Source organism: Pogona vitticeps, chromosome 3 (assembly GCF_051106095.1).
Source record: "Pogona vitticeps strain Pit_001003342236 chromosome 3, PviZW2.1, whole genome shotgun sequence".
In the NCBI taxonomy this organism is placed as follows: Eukaryota; Metazoa; Chordata; class Lepidosauria; order Squamata; family Agamidae; genus Pogona; species Pogona vitticeps.
In genome coordinates this window covers 16,544,598-16,557,500 of record NC_135785.1, presented here as the reverse complement: position 1 = coordinate 16,557,500, position 12,903 = coordinate 16,544,598, and the positions used below count along the sequence as shown (strand labels likewise).

The window sequence follows — 12,903 nt, the reverse complement described above, 5'->3', positions numbered from 1 at the left end:
TCATGTCACTCTCCCTCCCTCTCTCAGTCTGTGATTATTCCTCTACAGAAATACTTGTCTCAACACCTCTATTACATTCATATGCATAATCAGACACCATCATGTCTAATTTTAACAAAAATGAACAGAAGTTCTTACTAGATAACTTAACTGATTCGATGTAATTGAATATTCAAATTCTGCACTTCCCTCAGCTGACTATATGGGGGGCAGGGGATTACCAACATTAATGAATCATACAGAATTATCTGGTATCACTACATAAAAGGTTATATAGCTCTATTCAGGTGTTACAGCTGAACTAGCTATTGCAGGATATGCTGGTGGAGGAGCAGGGCTACATATGACAGTCCTAACTGCTACTTCTCAGTGCACTGATGATCACATATTTTATAAATCACTCTTTTAAAAGAATATGATATCATTACATCAAATAGCAAGTTGTAAAGAGACTGTGATTGTTAGATTGCAGCCAATGTTCACTTCTCTCAACAACTTTGTAGAAAACTGGTGATCATATTTTTAAAATTTTTCCTAATTTTGACCTGAAGGTACAGGAGAGGGAAAGTACTAGACACAACAGGTAATGGCCAAAATTCTCTTGCATCGTTAAGACATCAGTGTTGAAATTATTGGTTGCATGCTGAGTCACATAGTTCAGTATGTAATACGTAGTGTTTATGAAGATTTCTTACCTCAAGACAATTTACCTCCAAAAGTTATATTGTTTGTGTTATCCCAGTGTATGTAGGCAATATTTTGGCCAATAAATTTCTTACTATAGTATCTTTGTTCCATGCGTGCAAACTCTTTTTTGAAATTACAGGGAATCTGTTGCTACAGTCAAATCAGTCACTTTATGTTTTATGTTATGTTATCATCATATAATCAATGAACCGCAATATGTGATGTGATGTTCAGTCTTTTTCCAGCGCAGGATCCCAGAAGCCTAAGCAGTTTAGTAAATCCCGCAGAAACTGTAATGAAGGAACCATGGTTTCTTTTGTCACATCTGTTGCTGGTTATTTGTTAAGAGATGGTTTCCTTATTCCTGCAGATTTCCCTTGGATATTTTGAAGAAGTTATTTTACTGTATAAAACAGTAATTCACAACCTTGGGTCTCCAGAAGTTGCCAGACTACAGTTTCCAGAATCTCTATACATACTTTTATTGTTACAGCATCAAGCCATATACATAAAACAAAATTAAATGCAGAACTTCAAATACTGACATATACAGTGGTGCCTCGCTTAACGAGCGCACCGTTTAATGACGAATCTGCATAGCAACACGTTTTTTGAGATCGCTAATGCGATCGCATTGCGATGATTCCAATGGGTGAAAATCACATTGCGATGATCGGCAAGCGTTTCGCTTACCGATCTTCACATTGTGATGTTCTAAAAACAGCTGATCCGCGGTTCCAAAATGGCCACCGGAAGAATAAAATGGCTGCCCGCAGCGTTTTTGCGCCCTGCCCTCACTTACCAAGGCAGCGAAAATGGCAGCCGGATGGGGAATCTTCGCTTACCGGTGAGTTTTCACCCCACAGGAACGCATTAAACTCCGTTCCTATGGGGTTTTACATTCCGTGTAGCGATGTTTCCGGATAGCGACGTTAATCCTGGAACGGATTAACGTCGCTATGCGGGACACCACTGTACTTCAAAAAGCCAAATCAAATAAGCAAAATGCAATAAAACTACAAATATAACAATGTAAGACCAATGTCTAAGTTGGGCTATCTATTCTGGCTACTATGGCATTCCACCCAAAATTTCGCTACTAGTTCTGTAGAAATCCGATTTTGATCAATTAACAATTGGTTACAGTAGCCCGAGTCCGATTGGCTTGTCATGTCTTTTAAGAGAGGTGTAATATATTTTCATCGAATCTTGCTATGCCTGTTACATCTGAGCATCATATGCTCAATGGATTCTATCTCACCAGATCCACAAGGGCAGAGTCTCTGTTCCCTCAGGATCTTCTTAAACCTGCCTTCCAACACCGCTGAGGGAAAGACCTCACATCTAGCCAGAGCAAAGGCTTTCCTAAACTTATATGTCTCAAGCTGTGATAAACAGGCCATGGAGAGCAAGCGATGTTTGTGCGTGTCTATCACTCTAAAGCTAGGGCATCTACCGAGATCTACTTGTCTTTCCATTGCCATTATTTTCTGTTTAAGGGCTGATTTTGCTTCATCCCATTGCATACTCAGTATTGCTTGTGGAGAGAAGCCCAGAATCTCTAACCAATGGGAATTGAGGTGCAATGGAATCTGAGGACTAAAGTTGGGAAACCACTATTTTAAGCTGAGACAGTCTGTAAATCTAAAGAAACATCAGTTTGCATTGGGAGCATGAACATGCACACAGACAGAGCAGTCAATTCACTTAAGTATCAGGACTAACACACAATTACTGGATATAGCATGCAGGATTTATTGCCCTGCAGGAATACACATCCTTTGCCTCCAACTTACGCTCTATCTATGTATTTCTGAGCATCAGGCATATATAAATCCAGTTAGCATTAATTGGCTTGTTCTTCACCACTACTCAAGACAGGAGGGAATGTGTTAAATATGATCAAACTAGGAGACACTTGTCCACCAGGTGTTTGGAGATCTTCTGTTCTCACACATGGCCCAAACATAAACACACTTGCATATTTCGGAGACCACAGAACATCCCCCCCACTTCTTCCATCTGTTTAGACAGATGGTTTCTCGGGGATTAGAATACCTATGAAATACAGGCAGAGTGGGTGACTTGTCTGACAAATGAAGAGCAATGCCTGAGATCTGATTATATAATTTTTCACTTATGTTGTTTCATCTACTTTTAATTGAGAGAAAACACCCACAGCACTGAGGAGGGGGATCGTGAGCTGGGGAAAGAACTCAACGGCAACCAGTTTGAAACTCAGATTTATGTAACTTTTGTCACGCAGGCAGCAAGTACGGGAGACAGCCACCCATCCCACACCTTGTTACCATCTGGTTGGTCAGCCTCAGCAACACAGCCAGCAATAAAGTTGTAGGAACGACAAAAGTACATGTGTCTTTCTCTTCCCATCTGCCCACTCACTGTTGAAGAAAGGCACAAAACGACCTAAAAGGTAAAGGTAAAGGTTCCCCTTGACAATTTGTCCAATCGTGTCCGACTCTAGGCGGTGGTGCTCATCTCCCTTTTCCAACCCATAGATCTAGTGTTTGTGCGCAGACAATCCTCTGTGGTCACGTGGCCAGTGTGCCTAGACACGGAACACCGTTTACATTCCTACAGAGGTGGTACCTATTTATCTACTCGCATTTTTGCATTTTGCATGCTTTCAAACCCCTAGGTTGGTGGGAGCTGGGACAAGCGACGGGAGCTCACTCCATTGCGTGGATTCAATCTTAAAACTGCAGCTCTTCTGACCTTGCAGCACAGAGGCTTCAGCGGTTTAACCCGCAGCGCCACCATGTCTCCATCAAAACTACCTGGGAAGTGTAAAATGAAGAAAAGATAGATTAAGCCAATATTTGGCAGACTTAGCTCCCTAAATAGCATAAATTTAAGAGAGATAACTGTTTTCTTTCACTTTTGTGTCAATGCAATCATTTTAAAAATACAGTGGTGCCTCGCTTAACGAGCGCACCGTATGACGAATCCGCATAGCGATCCCGTTTTCGGGATCGCTAATGCGGAGGCATAGCGTTGGCCCCAATGGGCAAAACTCCCATAGCGAAGATCGGTAAGCGTTTCGCTTACCAGTCTTCGCTTTGCGACGCCCACAGATCAGCTGTTCGGTGGTTTCAAAATGGCCACCGGACGCCTAAAATGGCCGTGTGCAGCGTTTTCGTGCCCTCCCCTCACTTACCGAAAATGGCTGCCGGACCCTGGAAACTTCGCTAAACTGTGAGTTTTGTGCCCATTTGGAACGGGCTTCCCCGTTCCGTTTAGCGAAGTTTTCACATAGCGAAGGTTAATCCGGAACGGATTAACCTCGCTATGCGGGGCACCACTGTAATAATTATTGCAGATATCCAGGCATTCATACCATGGTTTTTAAACTACATTTGGAGAAACAGAACTTTTAATGAACTTCTCTCTGGCAGTTAATCCCTTCAAGCACTCACTGGCTGTAACACCAGTCAGAATCCATATTGACTCAATAAAGGAAGCCACAGCCTTCGCATTTGCGAGAACCTAAAAAATCCTGTTACTGATAGATCACTAATTCATAGGATTAGCATAAACTGGAAGTGATTTGTTGCCACAGGTTTGGTTGCTGATGCCCTGGGATCAGTACCCCTGATTATTATGGTGTCTTGTCCCTCCCTCTAGCTGCCCCCCATCTATGCACAAGGAATTTTGGGACAAGTAGGTCTTGATATCACATAGGAAATAAGTATTTACACCTCTTTCTTTCTCAGGTTCTAATTCAATTACTCAAGAATGCTCTCACTCCTGGTGAAGAAGAGCCTGCCGGCAACTCAGTTGTTCAGAACGTTGCTTCTTCTGCTTCACATTGGTACCAGCAAATATCTTAGTACTTTATTTGGAAAAGAGGCATGGAATTAAATTCTCACAAAACATCATCAGACATGACTTAATGGTTCATTTTACTTTCTCACACTCAATTGTGACCTGCATAGGTCTCCACTGTATTTACCTACACACCTTTTCTCCAAGTCAAATAATACATGCTCAGTTTTATTAGTTTCAGTTGGCTGGATACTCAGTGGTTTAGATATCTGGCTATGGAGCCAGAGGCTGGGCGCTCGATTCCCCACTGTGCCACCTGAGAGTACAGCCAGCCTGTGTGGCCTTGGGCAAGCTGCACAATCCCAGGATGCTCCAGAAGAAGGGAAGGGTAACCTACTTCTCTGCATTCTCTACCCGGAAAACCCTGAAAAGCACTGCCACAATTCAGAATTGACCTGTTGGCAGATTATTATTATTATTATTAACTTCATGTTGGGGAAGCAATAGTAGTACAGAACTTTTATCTGCCCTCCCTTATCCCCACCCTGATAATAGGAAAAAGGGGCTAGAGAGGAAATAGTTGAACACTTTTCACCCATCTTTCTCCCAGTCATTAAAGCAGCCTTACAGACGTGCTAATTAATTCCCCCCCTCCCAAGGAAACAAAACCTCAATATGGTGGAGATTCTCAACAGAGATCTCTAAAACCATTTCTAATTTGGCTTTATGTCAACCAAAGGAAAGCCATGGTAGGAAAAGAAAATTCAGTGCCATATATCATTCTGACAGCTAAACTTTAAACACACTGGACTCAGAACTTACTTCCTCTTACGTAGGCTTATTGGGAGCAGTCTGGGAGGCACAGTGCAATATGACATAACAGCTGTGATAAGAACGGTACGTTTGTTGTACATTATGACTGATCATTGCCGTGAAGTATAACACTGAGCAAACAGGAAGTAAACTTGATCCACAAAGCTCATATTAAAATACACAAGTTTTTATGAAGATGCCGGCCACAGAGACTGGCGAAATGTTAGGAAGAACAACCTTCAGAACACAGCCAAAGAGCCCGAAAAACCCACAACAACCATTAGATCCCGGCCGTGAAAGCCTTTGTGAATACATTGTGCTTGTTTGTTTGAGCAAATGCTTGGCTTCTATGAGGTTCCATCCTTGGTAGAATTCCACTCTTGCTTCACCCTTGTACTAATTCTGTAAAGGGTCACCCTTTGATATCATCATACTTAAAGTGAAAGAAGACGGTAGTTGCAAAAAAATGAGTTACTTAGGCATGGGAATACTTTCTGAATGTCACAAGCGGATGGCCAAGTTTCCAAAAGACAGAAATAACTACAAATTGTTTGAAGCTTATCCTTCTTCAAAGCATGAAAAAGACACTGCAGATATAAAAGTCATGTTTTGATTTTTGCTTGGGAATAAGCTAGGCCTTGCAAGAAAGATTGCGCATAAACCTAAATCCTAGCCATTTCCACACAGCTCCAGCTGTTACAAGAGCAACTTGAATGGCTATCATGAAGCTCATAATGCTGCATTATGAGCCATAATATTACCTGGTTTTGTCTATTTTTCATTCTCTTACCCTTCCTGACTGTTAGGACTTCCCTCCAAATAGGAAACACCATGTAATGCTAATGGCCAAACAAAGCAGCCCACATTGATTTTGTCCATATTCCACGCTTGCTGCTCTTTGACCAGGCCACGAAGCAAGAATCTCTGGAATCAAACTCTTCAATCAGCCTGTCTTCTAGTAGCTTTTAATCATTATGATAAATAATGTACTCAACAGGTATGTATTTATACCCTGCATTTCTTCTCATTAGTGCTCATGAGAATGGCTGATGGTAAGGTTCCGAAAGATCTCCTGTATAGAGAATTAGTGAAAGGAAAGCGCCCCAGAGGGAGACCACAGCTGCGATACAAGGATATGTGCAAGCGGCATCTAAAGACCTTAGGAATGGACCTCAACAGATGGGAAATTTTGACATCTGAGTGTTCAACCTGGAGGCAAGTGATGCATCATGGCCTCTCCCATTTTGAAGAGACCCTTGTCCAGCAGGCCAAGGCAAAGAGGCAGTCTCGAAAACAGAAAAATCAGGAAGCTGGACAGGGGACAGATTGAATTTGTCTTCAGTGTGGAAAGGATTGTCACTCTCGAATTGGCCTCCTCAGCTACACTAGACGCTGTTCCAAGTCAGAGCACGTTATCATAGTCTCTTGAGACTGAAGGATGCCTAATCTAAAGTGCTCATGAGTAGAACAAACAGAAATGATATTTCCCCATCCTTAAAAAAAGAATAACTAATTAATTAAATAAAATTAATTTTAAAAGGAACAGAGCAAGGAAAGTGTAAAAGTACAGTATTTGCATAACTCATCCACAGTCAATGTGTGGACAGCAAGCTGAATAAACACATGACGCATGATGACCTTTTTTTCCATTATGGCAAGATACATCGTCTTCCTATTTAAATTACAGCAATTCGATCTCAAATGGTACTTATAAATGTGCACATGCATTTTTATGCAGGTCAATGTCTTCTTTTTTGGTGGTATACTTTGTTTTGTTTTGTTTTTCCTGGGGTGGGGAACGCTTAACTGGCCTTAACAGATTCAGGAAACAGTCTGCATCTTTATTATGCAAGCAACAAATTTCATTATTGAAATATATTTTATATATTTCTTTCTCATCAATTTGATATAACTGTTAGAACACCTTCTTACAAAGGTAGGGTAGGTAAAAATCAATGATTTTTTAAAAAAATCAAATTGATTTAAATCGCAATTGAAATCATGATTTCTATTTTAAAAATCTATTATTTATTTAAATCATCCAAAAAATATGATTTTTAAATCTCAATCTTGATTTAAATCAGATCTACCCTGTCCAAATTGACCATAAATATCTAACATCTCCAATGTAAAAACAAAACAAAACACCTATTCGAACTGCTTTTTAAAAAATAAAAAACTACTTCCTTCCAACTACAATGTGTGCCCAGCACAGTATTTTTTATAACGCTGGAACATTCCAATGCTATGATTTTATATAATCATAGGGGTATTTGGGCTTTTTAAAAAAGCCATCTAATTTTTTTCTGCCTATTAGTGGTGAAGTGTCTCCACATTCTTTCAAGTGACAGGACATCCAAAGCAGACAACAGACATATTGCAGGGAAGTAGCTTCATATGAATTACTGTACGTTCAGAAGCAGCCAAGATGTTTGACATGTAAGAATACAATACAATACAGCGTATGATCTGTTTGTACATAACACATGTAACATACACTTGTCATGAATTAAGATCAGCTACAAATGCCTCTGAAATATGTGTCCTGGCTGGGGGAAAAAAGATGATGTGTACAAAGAGGGTGCTGACACCAGGAGCCTGATCATTCCCATTTCACACCTGCTTATACCCAAGGGGGGGGATGAAATTGCAATCAAACACAACTTTCTATTATGTCTGGAGCAAAACCTCCAAGTATGTTTCCTGACTCCCAACAAGACAGGATCAGATGTCAGATTTAAGCAGGTTTTTGACGTTGGCTTCCAAACACTGGCTTATTTGGAAGCAATTAACCACAGTACTATAAGGGACGTGGTGGTGCCGCGGGTTAAACCACAGAAGCCTCTGTGCTGCAAGGTCAGAAGACCAGCAGTCGTAAGATCGAATCCATATGACGGAGTGAGCTCCCATCGCTTGTCCCAGCTCCTGCCAACCTAGCAGTTCGAAAGCATGTAAAATGTGAGTAGATAAATAGGTACCACCTCGGTGGGAAGGTAACGGTGTTCTGTGTCTAGTCGTGCTGGCCATGTGACCATGGAAACTGTCTTTGGAGAAATGCTGGCTCTATGGCTTGGAAATGGGGATGAGCACTGTGCCCTAGAGTCGGACACGACTGGACTAAATGTCAAGGGGAACCTTTACCTTTACCTAACCACAGTATTTGGTTTAGATGTAATCTTTGCTTTATTGTGATTTGTTTACATATCCTTTCATGCAATGGTTGGTGTAATCAAGTTCTATGCCCTAAACGCACTATCATGCACATCACCATTTCAATAAGTAAGCCTTCATGGGCTTACTATGACAGGTGAATAACACTAATAGTAAATCCAGGCTTGCTGCAGCACCAATGGTGAAATGATCCTGAATATTGTAGAGAAAAGGGGAGAAAAACAACCCCAAGAGTGGTACTTTCATACAAGTAACACCATCAGTAAACAACCTACCCCCCACACACACACACACAGATGGCACAATATATATGCAAAACCAGGATTATCCACCTTCCACATGTACAGTCTTAAATTAAGAACTTCAGGTGGCACATGGACAGCATGCCAAAATGGCTGAAATTACACTTGCTTTGCATAGGTCCACCCACGACTTGCAATGATACACCACATGGCCATCACTGAAAACAAAATGGCTGCCCACAACATTCTGTGGAGAAATGCCCTTTCCCAAGAGCCAGACTTTCTCTTGCTACTCTACATCAGAGAGCAACATTTTTGTAAATGAGCAGACGTAAGTATTTTTTAAAGGGGCAAACAGTGACTTCAGAGAAGGGTTAGGACAGCTACTTTAAAAAAAATGACCCAAGGAAGGAATCAAACTCTCCCCAGGATAATAGGCCAGATCTGCATCCCCTTTCCTCCCAGCTGTTGTTCATGAAAATATAAAGCGTTGATCTCTCGTTTCTCTCATTTGTCCTTATTTGACTCTTGCCTATCACCATTAATGATGTCACTCTAGCTGAACAACAGAGAAGCTGGCACTCACACTTAGAAGAGAAACAAATGCACATAAAGGATGGGAAATCCATTTTAGCATGTTGACCTGAAGACACAGTGCACTGGTAAAGCTGGCAAAGAGATTCCAAACTGGAACCTGGGCAGCCCTGGTTCAAGAAACAAACCATGGAAAAGATGTATCCAACTCTTCTTGGCCAATTTCTTTAATCAAAGGAAATTCCAGATTCACTCAGGTCCAGCAGTAAACAAGAGATAAAGTTAGGCTTCTGTTGCGCTTTTGAAAAGTACACCACTATTAAAGGAACGGCATTCAAATGACTAATAAATGAACAGCATGCTTTTTGCAACAGTTGAAAAAGAGAGGGCTGAGGGACGAAATGCTCAATGATTACACTTTCTGATAAACATTAAAGTTCAACATTCTTTGTAAGAAAAGTATGAATTATTTAAGCCAACTCCCTGCTGGGTCAATTATCTCCAGCCTTAATTCATATATATTTGATGCTCACAAAGTGATGTTCCCTAATGCATCCCACAGGCAACTGCTCTTTGGGTTTAGCTTTCCCATGATGAAGAACTAACAGACCTGGGGACTCATAAAAGAAGGTGAAATCACATTGGTTTTGCATCAGACCTGCTTGATCACAATAATCCTTGATTACACATTGAGTGCATTTGTCAGAAGAAACTATTGCCAAGATAACAATCTGTTCACAAAACCCAAAAGTACATGACTCTCTTAAAGTAATCTTTCTCCGTGTATATGTGCACGCACATACACATAGACACGTTCTGCATGGGGATGTCTGGTTATGGCACTGACATACCAGGTATGTTGACAAGTCAGATACTTGGGTATGTGACTAAAAAGACCTCGTGGCATTTTAGGCCTGTTGAATAGATTGTACACCCAAAGTATTGTCATTTATTTAAAAAGCCTAAAGTGTAGGTAAGATGCGTTTCAGTTCTACAGCTACCAAGAAAATGGCCCTCTTGTGATCTGTGGCCTGCATATTAGCAAGTCCCGCTCTAGATACTTATATTCTTGTGTTAAACAGTTATGTGCTGTTTAACACACTGAGTAACAAAAGCACTCAACGTGTAATCAAGGATTATTGTGATCAAGCAGATCTGATGCAAAGAGTTTTTTAGGCCAGGCAGCAACCGGTAACTCCTTGAAGCACAAGCTGATGAGGTACAGGACCGAAGACTGTATAAATTGACTCACTAACACCATAGATACAAATCACCTTGGTAATAATCTCTGATTGTCAATCCCCTATCTTTGCCTTTACATCACACCTCCAAAGTCCATCACCCTTCCTCAGCCTTGGCAATTTCGTTTGCATCTGTATTCAGCCTCTACCACTTCCTACCTTGGCATATATTTCTTCTCCTGTGGCAAAGGTTACACTGAGAGAATAAAGGAGAAAAGGTCCACTGGTAAGCATAACATTCTAACCAGTACACCACACTGTCTCTTAATGGAGAAAGCCATGCACATTGTCCACCAGTCTTACATCGTGCTGATTATCCTTGACTGACTTAGACCTTTGTGAGACTTAAATGCTTGTGCATTTTATACCGCCAAGGCTGATTTCAGGAACAAGCTGGCATCTATTCTTCGCTGTATCTGAAAATACAGGCTATACTGCACAGCTCTAAAAAGCTTCCTACTCCATTATGTAATTTTTAAGACAAATCACTGCCAAAAGAACCAAGAGCACACTTTCACTCTTTGTTTCTTAAACTTTTGCACACTGTAGCGTGTCTGAGAGAAATCAAATTAAAGGCAAAGTGAAAGGTGTACCGAGACGTCAGTCTTAAGAGAGATCTGGGGACTCGCAAAAAGTAGAGGTACCTTTAAGAGGAAGCTTCTTTTTCTAATTCCAGATCACAGTACAATTTATATTAAAAGAGACCTTTCCTTTCCTATGAAAATAGAGGAAACACCTTATAAAATAAAGTCATTTCCTGCCTGTTTGTGGGCAGAAAGCGGAGGTCTTGACAGCTCTACGCTATCAGCTGCTCCATATTTGCTTGGAAATAAGTAGAAAGCAACAATATGATGTTTAGCACGTAAGATTAGAAGTTCGAAGACTACTAACCTTGCGCCCCGACAGAGTGAGCTGCCCCATTGTTATGTTTCTTTTCTTCTTCTTCTTCCAATAATTAACTCTCCTTCTGTGTTAAATTAAACGTCCACGCCAAAGCTCATAAGGATAACAGTAAGCACAGAGGGACTCTTCATATGCCGGAAAAGCAGCGTCTTAACTAAGTGCTTCAGCTCATATATCTCAGAGCTGATTCCAGAGAGGCAGTTTAAGGGAAAATCCAGCCCACAACAGCCTTCAGCCTATGAAGTTCCTAATGGCGTGGAAACCACTCCCTCTGTGTCAAGCCCAGTGTTTGAAGGGGGAATAGAGGAAACAGCCACAGACAGAATGAGCGTATTATCCCTTCCCCATTTTGGTACTGTGCACTTTCTCCTCTAACAGCCACAGAGTGAAAAATGAAAAGGTAGGAGGGGAAAGCCCCCCTTCTCCTTTATTCCAAGTGTAATTTTTAATTGCATTTGGTACTCAGTATACGAGCAGCAAATGCAATACTTTAATTGCATTCGCTGCTCCTAGCCCTCAACAAGCCACCAAAACAATCACTCTTTCATGTCACTCTTACGAGGATCATGCAGAGCACAAAACCACTTTCATTCTGTTATGCACATAAAATTTGGCCACAAGTGTCAGCATGTGAAGTAGGAAATGCTACTACTCTGCTCAAGGCAAGCGTTCTTCAATTTCATCTTTATTTAGAAGGAAGTTTTCTGGGGAAGAGAAGCTTACACAGAATCATTTCTCACTGTAGAGACAGAGGAAGCTGTCAGTTTCACCGCCTGAATGTGAATTTTCTAAACATCACCTTCTTCTGAATACTGACTTTGGGTTGCTTTTGACTTAAAGGACAAGCCAAACCAAAATTCCCACCCACCTGCACTGCCAAATTCAACAGACAGAACAATCCCAGCATGGAGGGGACCATCTTGTACCTGCCTGGCATGAAGGTAAAGGTAAAGAACCAGAGGGAGGGGATTCAGCACTAATACGCAAGGAGTCATAAACAGACGTTTTAAGAATTAAGCACTCAAAGTTTTGCACCTGGATAAACAAATGGGCCAGTTCCAGTGTCTGCCTCATATGATTTTTCCAGCACCAGACAGAAAAGTCAGACAGACAATAATAGTCACGACGGTTAGCACTGTTGGAGCAAATGTTTATGGTTCCACTCCTAGGAGCCACAGTGGGGAATTGAACTCCCAACATCTGGCTCATACCTAAACCACTAAGCTATCCTACCAATTTAATAACTTTGTCCCATCAAGTCAATTCAGGGTTTTTTAGGAACAGAATACAGTACTCAGAAGTGATTTACCACTCCCTTCTTCTGGGGGCACCCTGGGACTGTGCAGTTTGCCCAAGGCTACACAGGCTAGCTCTGCTTGAAGAAGGCACAATGGGGAATCGAACTTCCAACCTCTAGTTTTCTAGCCAAATATCTAAACCACTGAGCTGCTATCCAGCCAGTTCATCTGATCATTACATTCTGATCCTTAAATTTCCTGATCTAAGATGAACAAGGCACCTATTGC

General features: G+C 41.2%; 1 protein-coding gene across 1 annotated transcript in view; it reads right to left on the bottom strand.

Moving 5' to 3' along the window:
* PLD1 (phospholipase D1) overlaps positions 1 to 11,770 on the bottom strand; it is a 132,215-nt gene extending 120,445 nt beyond the window's left edge. Inside the window, exon 1 of the mRNA XM_072996193.2 lies at positions 11,366 to 11,770. The gene's annotated coding sequence lies outside the window, so the exon portion shown is untranslated. The remainder of the gene's footprint in view (positions 1 to 11,365) is intronic.
* Between the last annotated feature and the right edge of the window lie 1,133 nt (positions 11,771 to 12,903).